The sequence below is a fragment of the Oncorhynchus nerka genome, linkage group LG19 (assembly GCF_034236695.1).
Source record: "Oncorhynchus nerka isolate Pitt River linkage group LG19, Oner_Uvic_2.0, whole genome shotgun sequence".
In the NCBI taxonomy this organism is placed as follows: domain Eukaryota; kingdom Metazoa; phylum Chordata; class Actinopteri; order Salmoniformes; family Salmonidae; genus Oncorhynchus; species Oncorhynchus nerka.
The window spans coordinates 45,438,667-45,453,979 of record NC_088414.1 but is presented as its reverse complement, the minus strand read 5'-3'; positions in this window follow the sequence as shown (position 1 = coordinate 45,453,979).

Sequence of the window (15,313 nt, the reverse complement as noted above, 5' to 3'; positions counted from 1 at the left end):
AGAACTAGGAAACTCAGTCACGTGCTAGTGAGAACTAGTCAGAACTAGGAAACTCGGTCACGTGCTAGTCAGAACAGAACTAGGAAACTCGGTCACGTGCTAGTCAGAACTAGGAAACTCGGTCACGTGCTAGTGAGAACTAGGAAACTCGGTCACGTGCTAGTGAGAACAGGAAACTCAGTCACGTGCTAGTCAGAACTAGGAAACTCGGTCACGTGCTAGTCAGAACAGAACTAGGAAACTCGGTCACGTGCTAGTGAGAACTAGGAAACTCAGTCACGTGCTAGTGAGAACTAGGAAACTCAGTCACGTGCTAGTCAGAACTAGGAAACTCGGTCACGTGCTAGTCAGAACAGAACTAGGAAAGAGTCACGTCAGTGAGTGAAACTCAGTCACGTGCTAGTCAGAACTAGGAAACTCGGTCACGTGCTAGTCAGAACTAGAAACTAGGAAACTCGGTCACGTGCTAGTCAGAACTAGGAAACTCGGTCACGTGCTAGTCAGAACTAGGAAACTCAGTCACGTGCTAGTCAGAAACAGGAAACTCGGTCACGTGCTAGTGAGAACTAGGAAACTCGGTCACGTGCTAGTCAGAACTAGGAAACTCGGTCACGTGCTAGTCAGAACTAGGAAACTCAGTCACGTGCTAGTGAGAACTAGGAAACTCGGTCACGTGCTAGTGAGAACTAGGAAACTCAGTCACGTGCTAGTCAGAACTAGGAAACTCGGTCACGTGCTAGTCAGAACTAGGAAACTCGGTCACGTGCTAGTCAGAACTAGGAAACTCGGTCACGTGCTAGTGAGAACTAGGAAACTCAGTCACGTGCTAGTGAGAACTAGGAAACTCAGTCACGTGCTAGTCAGAACTAGGAAACTCGGTCACGTGCTAGTCAGAACTAGGAAACTCGGTCACGTGCTAGTCAGAACTAGGAAACTCAGTCACGTGCTAGTGAGAACTAGGAAACTCGGTCACGTGCTAGTCAGAACAGAACTAGGAAACTCGGTCACGTGCTAGTCAGAACTAGGAAACAGTCACGTGCTAGTGAGAACGAAACTCAGTCACGTGCTAGTCAGAACTAGGAAACTCGGTCACGTGCTAGTCAGAACTAGGAAACTCGGTCACGTGCTAGTGAGAACTAGGAAACTCGGTCACGTGCTAGTGAGAACTAGGAAACTCAGTCACGTGCTAGTCAGAACAGAACTAGGAAACTCGGTCACGTGGTCTAGGAAACTCGGTCACGTGCTAGTCAGAACTAGGAAACTCGGTCACGTGCTAGTCAGAACTAGGAAACTCAGTCACGTGCTAGTGAGAACGGTCACGTGCTAGTCAGAACTAGGAAACTCAGTCACGTGCTAGTCAGAACTAGGAAACTCGGTCACGTGCTAGTCAGAACTAGGAAACTCAGAACGGTCACGTGCTAGTCAGAACTAGGAAACTCGGTCACGTGCTAGTCAGAACTAGGAACAGTCACGTGAGTCAGAACTAGGAAACTCGGTCACGTGCTAGTCAGAACAGGAAACTCGGTCACGTGCTAGTGAGAACTAGGAAACTCGGTCACGTGCTAGTCAGAACTAGGAAACTCGGTCACGTGCTAGTCAGAACTAGGAAACTCAGTCACGTGCTAGTGAGAACTAGGAAACTCAGTCACGTGCTAGTCAGAACTAGGAAACTCAGTCACGTGCTAGTGAGAACTAGGAAACTCAGTCACGTGCTAGTCAGAACTAGGAAACTCGGTCACGTGCTAGTCAGAACTAGGAAACTCAGTCACGTGCTAGTCAGAACTAGGAAACTCGGTCACGTGCTAGTCAGAACTAGGAAACTCAGTCACGTGCTAGTGAGAACTAGGAAACTCGTCACGTCTAGTCAGAACTGCTCGGTCACGTCAGTCAGAACTAGGAAAGAACTCGGTCACGTGCTAGTCAGAACTAGGAAACTCAGTCACGTGCTAGTCAGAACTAGGAAACTCGGTCACGTGCTAGTCAGAACAGAACTAGGAAACTCGGTCACGTGCTAGTCAGAACTAGGAAACTCAGTCACGTGTCAGCAGTCACGTGCTAGTCAGAACTAGGAAACTCAGTCACGTGCTAGTGAGAACTAGGAAACTCAGTCACGTGCTAGTCAGAACGAAACAGTCACGTGCTAGTCAGAACTAGGAAACTCGGTCACGTGCTAGTGAGAACTAGGAAACTCGGTCACGTGCTAGTCAGAACTAGGAAACTCGGTCACGTGCTAGTCAGAACTAGGAAACTCGGTCACGTGCTAGTCAGAACTAGGAAACTCGGTCACGTGCTAGTGAGAACAGAACTAGGAAACTCAGTCACGTGCTAGTGAGAACTAGGAAACTCGGTCACGTGCTAGTCAGAAACAGAACTAGGAAACTCGGTCACGTGCTAGTGAGAACTAGGAAACTCGGTCACGTGCTAGTAGTCAGTCACGTGCTAGTCAGAACTAGGAAACTCGGTCACGTGCTAGTCAGAACTAGGAAACTCAGTCACGTGCTAGTGAGAACTAGGAAACTCAGTCACGTGCTAGTCAGAACTAGGAAACTCGGTCACGTGCTAGTCAGAACTAGGAAACTCGGTCACGTGCTAGTCAGAACTAGGAAACTCGGTCACGTGCTAGTCAGAACTAGGAAACTCGGTCACGTGCTAGTCAGAACTAGGAAACTCAGTCACGTGCTAGTCAGAACTAGGAAACTCAGTCACGTGCTAGTCAGAGAACTAGGAAACTCAGTCACGTGCTAGTCAGAGAACTAGGAAACTCAGTCACGTGCTAGTCAGAACTAGGAAACTCAGTCACGTGCTAGTGAGAACTAGGAAACTCAGTCACGTGCTAGTCAGAACTAGGAAACTCAGTCACGTGCTAGTCAGAACTAGGAAACTCGGTCACGTGCTAGTCAGAACTAGGAAACTCAGTCACGTGCTAGTCAGAACTAGGAAACTCAACGTGCTAGTCAGAACTAGGAAACTCGGTCACGTGCTAGTCAGAACTAGGAAACTCGGTCACGTGCTAGTCAGAACAGAACTAGGAAACTCGGTCACGTGCTAGTCAGAACAGAACTAGGAAACTAGGAAACTCGGTCACGTGCTAGTCAGAACTAGGAAACTCGGTCACGTGCTAGTGAGAACTAGGAAACTCGGTCACGTGCTAGTCAGAACTAGGAAACTCGGTCACGTGCTAGTGAGAACTAGGAAACTCGGTCACGTGCTAGTGAGAACTAGGAAACTCAGTCACGTGCTAGTCAGAACTAGGAAACTCGGTCACGTGCTAGTCAGAACTAGGAAACTCAGTCACGTGCTAGTGAGAACTAGGAAACTCGGTCACGTGCTAGTCAGAACTAGGAAACTCGGTCACGTGCTAGTCAGAACTAGGAAACTCAGTCACGTGCTAGTCAGAACTAGGAAACTCAGTCACGTGCTAGTCAGAACTAGGAAACTCGGTCACGTGCTAGTGAGAACTAGGAAACTCAGTCACGTGCTAGTCAGAACTAGGAAACTCAGTCACGTGCTAGTCAGAACTAGGAAACTCAGTCACGTGCTAGTCAGAACTAGGAAACGGTCACGTGCTAGTCAGAACTAGGAAACTCGGTCACGTGCTAGTCAGAACTAGGAAACTCGGTCACGTGCTAGTCGGTGCTAGTCAGAACTAGGAAACGTCACGTGCTAGTCAGAACTAGAACTCACGTGCTAGTCAGAACTAGGAAACTCGGTCACGTGCTAGTCAGAACAGAACTAGGAAACTCGGTCACGTGCTAGTCAGAACTAGGAAACTCGGTCACGTGCTAGTCAGAACAGAACTAGGAAACTCGGTAGTCAGAACAGAACTAGTCGGTCACGTGCTAGTGAGAACTAGGAAACTCGGTCGCGTGCTAGTCAGAACTAGGAAACTCGGTCACGTGCTAGTCAGAACTAGGAAACTCGGTCACGTGCTAGTCAGAACTAGGAAACTCGGTCACGTGCTAGTGAGAACTAGGAAACTCGGTCACGTGCTAGTGAGAACTAGGAAACTCGGTCACGTGCTAGTGAGAACTAGGAAACTCGGTCACGTGCTAGTGAGAACTAGGAAACTCAGTCACGTGCTAGTGAGAACTAGGAAACAGTCACGTGCTAGTCTAGGAAACTCGGTCACGTGCTAGTCAGAACTAGGAAACTCGGTCACGTGCTAGTGAGAACTAGGAAACTCAGTCACGTGCTAGTCAGAACTAGGAAACTCGGTCACGTGCTAGTCAGAACTAGGAAACAGTCACGTGCTAGTCAGAACTAGGAAACTCTGTCACGGGCTAGTGAGAACTAGGAAACTCAGTCACGTGCTAGTCAGAACTAGGAAACTCGGTCACGTGCTAGTCAGAACTAGGAAACTCGGTCACGTGCTAGTGAGAACTAGGAAACTCGGTCACGTGCTAGTGAGAACTAGGAAACTCGGTCACGTGCTAGTGAGAACTAGGAAACTCAGTCACGTGCTAGTCAGAACTAGGAAACTCAGTCACGTGCTAGTCAGAACTAGGAAACTCGGTCACGTGCTAGTCAGAACTAGGAAACAGTCACGTGAAACTAGGAAACTCAGTCACGTGCTAGTCAGAACTAGGAAACTCGGTCACGTGCTAGTCAGAACAGAACTAGGAAACTCGGTCACGTGCTAGTCAGAACTAGGAAACTCGGTCACGTGCTAGTCAGAACTAGGAAACTCGGTCACGTGCTAGTCAGAACTAGGAAACTCGGTCACGTGCTAGTCAGAACTAGGAAACTCGGTCACGTGCTAGTCAGAACAGAACTCACGGAAAGAACTCGGTCACGTGCTAGTCAGAACTAGAAACTCACGTGCTAGTGAGAACTAGGGTCACGTGCTAGTGAGAACTAGGAAACTCGGTCACGTGCTAGTCAGAACTAGGAAACTCGGTCACGTGCTAGTGAGAACTAGGAAACTCGGTCACGTGCTAGTCAGAACTAGGAAACTCGGTCACGTGCTAGTCAGAACTAGGAAACTCGGTCACGTGCTAGTGAGAACTAGGAAACTCAGTCACGTGCTAGTCAGAACTAGGAAACTCGGTCACGTGCTAGTCAGAACTAGGAAACTCGGTCACGTGCTAGTCAGAACTAGGAAACTCGGTCACGTGCTAGTGAGAACTAGGAAACTCGGTCACGTGCTAGTCAGAACTAGGAAACTCGGTCACGTGCTAGTCAGAACTAGGAAACTCGGTCACGTGCTAGTGAGAACTAGGAAACTCAGTCACGTGCTAGTGAGAACTAGGAAACTCAGTCACGTGCTAGTCAGAACTAGGAAACTCAGTCACGTGCTAGTCAGAACTAGGAAACTCAGTCACGTGCTAGTCAGAACTAGGAAACTCGGTCACGTGCTAGTCAGAACTAGGAAACTCAGTCACGTGCTAGTGAGAACTAGGAAACTCAGTCACGTGCTAGTCAGAACTAGGAAACTCGGTCACGTGCTAGTCAGAACTAGGAAACTCAGTCACGTGCTAGTCAGAACTAGGAAACTCGGTCACGTGCTAGTCAGAACTAGGAAACGGTCACGTGCGTGCTACTCGGTGCTAGTCAGAACTAGGAAACTCGGTCACGTGCTAGTCAGAACTAGGAAACTCGGTCACGTGCTAGTCAGAACTAGGAAACTCAGTCACGTGCTAGTCAGAACTAGGAAACTCGGTCACGTGCTAGTGAGAACTAGGAAACAGTCACGTGCTAGTGAGAACTAGGAAACTCAGTCACGTGCTAGTCAGAACTAGGAAACTCGGTCACGTGCTAGTCAGAACTAGGAAACTCGGTCACGTGCTAGTGAGAACTAGGAAACTCGGTCACGTGCTAGTCAGAGAACTAGGAAACTCAGTCACGTGCAGTCACGTGCTAGTGAGTCAGAACTAGGAAACTCAGTCACGTGCTAGTGAGAACTAGGAAACTCGGTCACGTGCTAGTGAGAACTAGGAAACTCAGTCACGTGCTAGTCAGAACTAGGAAACTCAGTCACGTGCTAGTCAGAACAGAACTAGGAAACTCGGTCACGTGCTAGTGAGAACTAGGAAACTCAGTCACGTGCTAGTCAGAACTAGGAAACTCAGTCGGTCACTAGGAAACTCGGTCATGTGCTAGTCAGAGAACTAGGAAACTCAGTCACGTGCTAGTCAGAACTAGGAAACTCAGTCACGTGCTAGTCAGAACTAGGAAACTCAGTCACGTGCTAGTCAGAACTAGGAAACTCGGTCACGTGCTAGTCAGAACTAGGAAACTCGGTCACGTGCTAGTCAGAACTAGGAAACTCGGTCACGTGCTAGTCAGAACTAGGAAACTCGGTCACGTGCTAGTCAGAACTAGAACTAGGAAACTCGGTCACGTGCTAGTCAGAACTAGGAACTAGAACAGAACTAGGAAACTCGGTCACGTGCTAGTCAGAACTAGGAAACTCAGTCACGTGCTAGTCAGAACAGAACTAGGAAACTCGGTCACGTGCTAGTGAGAACTAGGAAACTCAGTCACGTGCTAGTGAGAACTAGGAAACTCAGTCACGTGCTAGTCAGAACGTCAGCGTGCTAGTCAGAACTAGGAAACTCGGTCACGTGCTAGTCAGAACTAGGAAACTCGGTCACGTGCTAGTGAGAACTAGGAAACTCGGTCACGTGCTAGTCAGAACTAGGAAACTCGGTCACGTGCTAGTCAGAACTAGGAAACTCGGTCACGTGCTAGTCAGAACTAGGAAACTCGGTCACGTGCTAGTGAGAACTAGGAAACAGTCACGTGCTAAGAACTAGGAAACTCAGTCACGTGCTAGTCAGAACTAGGAAACTCGGTCACGTGCTAGTCAGAACTAGGAAACTCGTCACGTGCTAGTGAGTGAAACTCAGTCACGTGCTAGTGAGAACTAGGAAACTCAGTCACGTGCTAGTCAGAACTAGGAAACTCAGTCACGTGCTAGTCAGAACTAGGAAACTCGGTCACGTGCTAGTGAGAACTAGGAAACTCAGTCACGTGCTAGTCAGAACTAGGAAACTCGGTCACGTGCTAGTCAGAACTAGGAAACTCAGTCACGTGCTAGTCAGAACTAGGAAACTCGGTCACGTGCTAGTCAGAACTAGGAAACTCAGTCACGTGCTAGTCAGAGAACTAGGAAACTCGGTCACGTGCTAGTGAGAACTAGGAAACTCAGTCACGTGCTAGTGAGAACTAGGAAACTCAGTCACGTGCTAGTCAGAACTAGGAAACTCAGTCACGTGCTAGTCAGAACTAGGAAACTCGGTCACGTGCTAGTCAGAACTAGGAAACTCGGTCACGTGCTAGTCAGAACTAGGAAACTCGGTCACGTGCTAGTCAGAACTAGGAAACTCAGTCACGTGCTAGTCAGAACTAGGAAACTCGGTCACGTGCTAGTCAGAACAGAACTAGGAAACTCGGTCACGTGCTCAGAACTAGGTCAGTCACGTGCTAGTCAGAACTAGGAAACTCAGTCACGTGCTAGTCAGAACTAGGAAACTCGGTCACGTGCTAGTCAGAACAGAACTAGGAAACTCGGTCACGTGCTAGTCAGAACAGAACTAGGAAACTCGGTCACGTGCTAGTGAGAACTAGGAAACTCAGTCACGTGCTAGTCAGAACTAGGAAACTCGGTCACGTGCTAGTCAGAACTAGGAAACTCAGTCACGTGCTAGTCAGAACTAGAAACTCTGTCACGTGCTAGTGAGAACTAGGAAACTCGGTCACGTGCTAGTCAGAACTAGGAAACTCGGTCACGTGCTAGTCAGAACTAGGAAACTCGGTCACGTGCTAGTGAGAACTAGGAAACTCAGTCACGTGCTAGTGAGAACTAGGAAACTCGGTCACGTGCTAGTGAGAACTAGGAAACTCAGTCACGTGCTAGTGAGAACTAGGAAACTCAGTCACGTGCTAGTGAGAACTAGTCAGAACTAGGAAACTCAGTCACGTGCTAGTCAGAACTAGGAAACAGTCACGTGCTAGTCAGAACTAGGAAACTCAGTCACGTGCTAGTCAGAACTAGGAAACTCAGTCACGTGCTAGTCAGAACTAGGAAACGGTCACGTGCTAGTCAGAACTAGGAAACTCGGTCACGTGCTAGTCAGAACTAGGAAACTCGGTCACGTGCTAGTCAGAACTAGGAAACTCGGTCCGTGCTAGTCAGAACTAGGAAGTGTCAGAACTAGGAAACTCGGTCACGTGCTAGTCAGAACTAGAAACTCAGTCACGTGCTAGTCAGAACTAGGAAACTCAGTCACGTGCTAGTCAGAACAGAACTAGGAAACTCGGTCACGTGCTAGTCAGAACAGAACTAGGAAACTCGGTCACGTGCTAGTGAGAACTAGGAAACTCGGTCGCGTGCTAGTCAGAACTAGGAAACTCGGTCACGTGCTAGTCAGAACTAGGAAACTCGGTCACGTGCTAGTCAGAACTAGGAAACTCGGTCACGTGCTAGTGAGAACTAGGAAACTCGGTCACGTGCTAGTGAGAACTAGGAAACTCGGTCACGTGCTAGTGAGAACTAGGAAACTCAGTCACGTGCTAGTGAGAACTAGGAAACTCAGTCACGTGCTAGTGAGAACTAGGAAACTCAGTGCGTGCTAGTGAGAACTAGGAAACTCGGTCACGTGCTAGTCAGAACTAGGAAACTCGGTCACGTGCTAGTGAGAACTAGGAAACTCAGTCACGTGCTAGTCAGAACTAGGAAACTCGGTCACGTGCTAGTCAGAACTAGGAAACAGTCACGTGCTAGTCAGAACTAGGAAACTCTGTCACGGGCTAGTGAGAACTAGGAAACTCAGTCACGTGCTAGTCAGAACTAGGAAACTCGGTCACGTGCTAGTCAGAACTAGGAAACTCGGTCACGTGCTAGTGAGAACTAGGATACTCGGTCACGTGCTAGAGAGAACTAGGAAACTCAGTCACGTGCTAGTCAGAACTAGGAAACTCGGTCACGTGCTAGTCAGAACTAGGAAACTCGGTCACGTGCTAGTCAGAACAGAACTAGGAAACTCGGTCACGTGCTAGTCAGAACTAGGTCAGTCACGTGCTAGTCAGAACTAGGAAACTCAGTCACGTGCTAGTCAGAACTAGGAAACTCGGTCACGTGGAGAACTAGGAAACTCAGTCACGTGCTAGTCAGAACTAGGAAACTCAGTCACGTGCTAGTGAGAACTAGGAAACTCGGTCACGTGCTAGTCAGAACTGCAGTAGTCAGAACTAGGAAACTCGGTCACGTGCTAGTCAGAACTAGGAAACTCGGTCACGTGCTAGTCAGAACTAGGAAACTCGGTCACGTGCTAGTCAGAACTAGGAAACTCAGTCACGTGCTAGTCAGAACTAGGAAAACTCGGTCACGTGCTAGTCAGAACTAGGAAACAGTCACGTGCTAGTGCAGAACTAGGAAACTCGGTCACGTGCTAGTCAGAACTAGGAAACTCAGTCACGTGCTAGTCAGAACTAGAAACTAGGAAACGTGCTAGTCAGAACTAGTGAAACTTGGTCACGTGCAGAACTAGAACTAGGAAACTCGGTCACGTGCTAGTCAGAACTAGGAAACTCAGTCACGTGCTAGTCAGAACTAGGAAACTCGGTCACGTGCTAGTCAGAACTAGGAAACTCGGTCACGTGCTAGTGAGAACTAGGATACTCGGTCACGTCCTAGTGAGAACTAGGAAACTCGGTCACGTGCTAGTGAGAACTAGGAAACTCGGTCACGTGCTAGTCAGAACTAGGAAACTCAGTCAGGTGCTAGTCAGAACTAGGAAACTCGGTCACGTGCTAGTGAGAACTAGGAAACTCGGTCACGTGCTAGTCAGAACTAGGAAACTCGGTCACGTGCTAGTCAGAACTAGGAAACTCGGTCACGTGCTAGTCAGAACTAGGAAACTCAGTCACGTGCTAGTCAGAACTAGGAAACTCAGTCACGTGCTAGTCAGAACTAGGAAACAGTCACGTGCTAGTCAGAACTAGGAAAGGAAACTCGGTCACGTGCTAGTGAGAACTAGGAAACTCAGTCACGTGCTAGTCAGAACTAGGAAACAGTCACGTGCTAGTCAGAACTAGGAAACTCAGTCACGTGCTAGTGAGAACTAGGAAACTCGGTCACGTGCTAGTGAGAACTAGGAAACTCAGTCACGTGCTAGTCAGAACTAGGAAACTCAGTCACGTGCTAGTCAGAACTAGGAAACAGTCACGTGCTAGTCAGAACTAGGAAACTCAGTCACGTGCTAGTGAGAACTAGGAAACTCGGTCACGTGCTAGTCAGAACTAGGAAACTCAGTCACGTGCTAGTCAGAACTAGGAAACTCAGTCACGTGCTAGTCAGAACTAGGAAACTCGGTCACGTGCTAGTCAGAACTAGGAAACTCAGTCACGTGCTAGTCAGAACTAGGAAACTCGGTCACGTGCTAGTCAGAACTAGGAAACTCAGTCACGTGCTAGTCAGAACTAGGAAACAGTCACGTGCTAGTCAGAACTAGGAAACTCGGTCACGTGCTAGTCAGAACTAGGAAACTCGGTCACGTGCTAGTCAGAACTAGGAAACTCGGTCACGTGCTAGTCAGAACTAGGAAACTCGGTCACGTGCTAGTCAGAACAGAACTAGGAAACTCGGTCACGTGCTAGTCAGAACTAGGAAACTCGGTCACGTGCTAGTCAGAACTAGGAAACTCGGTCACGTGCTAGTCAGAACTAGGAAACTCGGTCACGTGCTAGTGAGAACTAGGTGAGAACTAGGAAACTCGGTCACGTGCTAGTGAGAACTAGGAAACTCAGTCGCGTGCTAGTGAGAACTAGGAAACTCGGTCACGTGCTAGTCAGAACTAGGAAACTCGGTCACGTGCTAGTGAGAACTAGGAAACTCAGTCACGTGCTAGTCAGAACTAGGAAACTCGGTCACGTGCTAGTCAGAACTAGGAAACAGTCAGCTAGTCAGAACTAGGAAACTCGGTCACGTGCTAGTCAGAACTAGGAAACTCAGTCACGTGCTAGTCAGAACTAGGAAACAGTCACGTGCTAGTCAGAACTAGGAAACTCAGTCACGTGCTAGTCAGAACTAGGAAACTCGGTCACGTGCTAGTCAGAACTAGGAAACTCAGTCACGTGCTAGTCAGAACTAGGAAACTCGGTCACGTGCTAGTCAGAACTAGGAAACTCGGTCACGTGCTAGTCAGAACTAGGAAACTCAGTCACGTGCTAGTCAGAGAACTAGGAAACTCAGTCACGTGCTAGTGAGAACTAGGAAACTCAGTCACGTGCTAGTGAGAACTAGGAAACTCAGTCACGTGCTAGTCAGAACTAGGAAACTCGGTCACGTGCTAGTCAGAACTAGGAAACTCGGGTCACGTGCTAGTCAGAACTAGGAAACTCGGTCACGTGCTAGTCAGAACTAGGAAACTCAGTCACGTGCTAGTCAGAACTAGGAAACTCGGTCACGTGCTAGTCAGAACTAGGAAACTCAGTCACGTGCTAGTGAGAACTAGGAAACTCAGTCACGTCTAGTCAGAACTAGGAAACTCGGTCACGTGCTAGTCAGAACTAGGAAACTCGGTCACGTGCTAGTCAGAACTAGGAAACTCAGTCACGTGCTAGTGAGAACTAGGAAACTCGGTCACGTGCTAGTGAGAACTAGGAAACTCAGTCACGTGCTAGTCAGAACTAGGAAACTCAGTCACGTGCTAGTCAGAACTAGGAAACTCGGTCACGTGCTAGTCAGAACTAGGAAACTCAGTCACTAGTGAGGTGCTAGTGAGAACTAGGAAACTCGGTCACGTGCTAGTCAGAACTAGGAAACTCGGTCACGTGCTAGTCAGAACTAGGAAACTCGGTCACGTGCTAGTGAGAACTAGGAAACTCGGTCACGTGCTAGTGAGAACTAGGAAACTCGGTCACGTGCTAGTCAGAACTAGGAAACTCAGTCACGTGCTAGTGAGAACTAGGAAACTCAGTCACGTGCTAGAACAGAACTAGGAAACTCGGTCACGTGCTAGTCAGAACTAGGAAACTCGGTCACGTGCTAGTGAGAACTAGGAAACTCAGTCACGTGCTAGTGAGAACTAGGAAACTCAGTCACGTGCTAGTCAGAACTAGGAAACTCGGTCTAGTCAGAACTAGGAAACTCAGTCACGTGCTAGTCAGAACTAGGAAACTCGGTCACGTGCTAGTCAGAACTAGGAAACTCGGTCACGTGCTAGTCAGAACTAGGAAACTCAGTCACGTGCTAGTCAGAACAGAACTAGGAAACTCGGTCACATGCTAGTGAGAACTAGGAAACTCAGTCACGTGCTAGTCAGAACTAGGAAACTCAGTCACGTGCTAGTGAGAACTAGGAAACTCGGTCACGTGCTAGTCAGAACTAGGAAACTCGGTCACGTGCTAGTGAGAACTAGGAAACTCAGTCACGTGCTAGTCAGAACTAGGAAACTCGGTCACGTGCTAGTCAGAACTAGGAAACTCAGTCACGTGCTAGTGAGAACTAGGAAACTCAGTCACGTGCTAGTGAGAACTAGGAAACTCAGTCACAGTCAGAACTGAAACAGTCACGTGCTAGTCAGAACTAGGAAACTCGGTCACGTGCTAGACAGAACTAGGAAACTCGGTCACGTGCTAGTCAGAACTAGGAAACTCAGTCACGTGCTAGTGAGAACTAGGAAACAGTCACGTGCTAGTCAGAACTAGGAAACAGTCACGTGCTAGTCAGAACTAGGAAACAGTCACGTGCTAGTCAGAACTAGGAAACTCGGTCACGTGCTAGTCAGAACTAGGAAACTCAGTCACGTGCTAGTGAGAACTAGGAAACTCAGTCACGTGCTAGTCAGAACTAGGAAACTCAGTCACGTGCTAGTGAGAACTAGGAAACTCACGTGCTAGTCAGAACTCAGTCACGTGCTAGTCAGAACTAGGAAACTCGGTCACGTGCTAGTCAGAACTAGGAAACTCGGTCACGTGCTAGTCAGAACTAGGAAACTCGGTCACGTGCTAGTGAGAACTAGGAAACTCAGTCACGTGCTAGTCAGAACTAGGAAACTCGGTCACGTGCTAGTCAGAACTAGGAAACTCGGTCACGTGCTAGTCAGAACTAGGAAACTCGGTCACGTGCTAGTCAGAACTAGGAAACTCGGTCACGTGCTAGTCAGAACTAGGAAACTCGGTCACGTGCTAGTCAGAACTAGGAAACTCGGTCACGTGCTAGTCAGAACTAGGAAACTCGGTCACGTGCTAGTGAGAACTAGGAAACTCGGTCACGTGCTAGTCAGAACTAGGAAACTCAGTCACGTGCTAGTGAGAACTAGGAAACTCGGTCACGTGCTAGTCAGAACTAGAACTCACGTGCTAGTCAGAACTAGGAAACTCAGTCACGTGCTAGTCAGAACTAGGAAACTCGGTCACGTGCTAGTGAGAACTAGGAAAAGTCACGTGCTAGTGAGAACTAGGAAACTCGGTCACGTGCTAGTGAGAACTAGGAAACTCAGTCACGTGCTAGTCAGAACTAGGAAACTCAGTCACGTGCTAGTCAGAGAACTAGGAAACTCGGTCACGTGCTAGTCAGAACTAGGAAACTCAGTCACGTGCTAGTCAGAACTAGGAAACTCGGTCACGTGCTAGTCAGAACTAGGAAACTCGGTCACGTGCTAGTCAGAACTAGGAAACTCGGTCACGTGCTAGTGAGAACTAGGAAACTCAGTCACGTGCTAGTCAGAACTAGGAAACTCGGTCACGTGCTAGTCAGAACTAGGAAACTCAGTCACGTGCTAGTCAGAACTAGGAAACTCAGTCACGTGCTAGTGAGAACTAGGAAACTCAGTCACGTGCTAGTCAGAACTAGGAAACAGTCACGTGCTAGTCAGAACTAGGAAACTCGGTCACGTGCTAGTCAGAACTAGGAAACTCAGTCACGTGCTAGTCAGAACTAGGAAACTCAGTCAGTCACGTGCTAGTCAGAACTAGGAAACTCGGTCACGTGCTAGTCAGAACTAGGAAACTCAGTCACGTGCTAGTCAGAACTAGGAAACTCGGTCACGTGCTAGTCAGAACTAGGAAACTCAGTCACGTGCTAGTCAGAACTAGGAAACTCAGTCACGTGCTAGTCAGAACTAGGAAACTCAGTCACGTGCTAGTGAGAACTAGGAAACTCAGTCACGTGCTAGTCAGAACTAGGAAACTCGGTCACGTGCTAGTCAGAACTAGGAAACTCAGTCACGTGCTAGTCAGAACTAGGAAACTCGGTCACGTGCTAGTCAGAACTAGGAAACTCAGTCACGTGCTAGTCAGAACTAGGAAACTCAGTCACGTGCTAGTCAGAACTAGGAAACTCAGTCACGTGCTAGTCAGAACTAGGAAACTCAGTCACGTGCTAGTCAGAACTAGGAAACTCGGTCACGTGCTAGTCAGAACTAGGAAACTCAGTCACGTGCTAGTCAGAACTAGGAAACTCAGTCACGTGCTAGTCAGAACTAGGAAACTCAGTCACGTGCTAGTGAGAACTAGGAAACTCGGTCACGTGCTAGTCAGAGAACTAGGAAACTCGGTCACGTGCTAGTCAGAACTAGGAAACTCAGTCACGTGCTAGTCAGAACTAGGAAACTCAGTCACGTGCTAGTGAGAACTAGGAAACTCAGTCACGTGAGAGAACTAGGAAACTCAGTCACGTGCTAGTGAGAACTAGGAAAACTAGGAGAACTAGGAAACTCAGTCACGTGCTAGTCAGAACTAGGAAACTCGGTCACGTGCTAGTCAGAACTAGGAAACTCAGTCACGTGCTAGTCAGAACTAGGAAACTCAGTCACGTGCTAGTCAGAACTAGGAAACTCGGTCACGTGCTAGTCAGAACTAGGAAACTCAGTCACGTGCTAGTGAGAACTAGGAAACTCGGTCACGTGCTAGTCAGAACTAGGAAACTCAGTCACGTGCTAGTCAGAACTAGGAAACTCGGTCACGTGCTAGTCAGAACTAGGAAACTCGGTCACGTGCTAGTCAGAACTAGGAAACTCAGTCACGTGCTAGTGAGAACTAGGAAACTCAGTCACGTGCTAGTCAGAACTAGGAAACTCGGTCACGTGCTAGTCAGAACTAGGAAACTCAGTCACGTGCTAGTCAGAACTAGGAAACTCGGTCACGTGCTAGTCAGAACTAGGAAACTCAGTCACGTGCTAGTCAGAACTAGGAAACTCAGTCACGTGCTAGTCAGAACTAGGAAACTCAGTCACGTGCTAGTCAGAACTAGGAAACTCAGTCACGTGCTAGTCAGAACTAGGAAACTCGGTCACGTGCTAGTCAGAACTAGGAAACTCGGTCACGTGCTAGTCAGAACTAGGATACTCGGTCACGTGCTAGTCAGAAC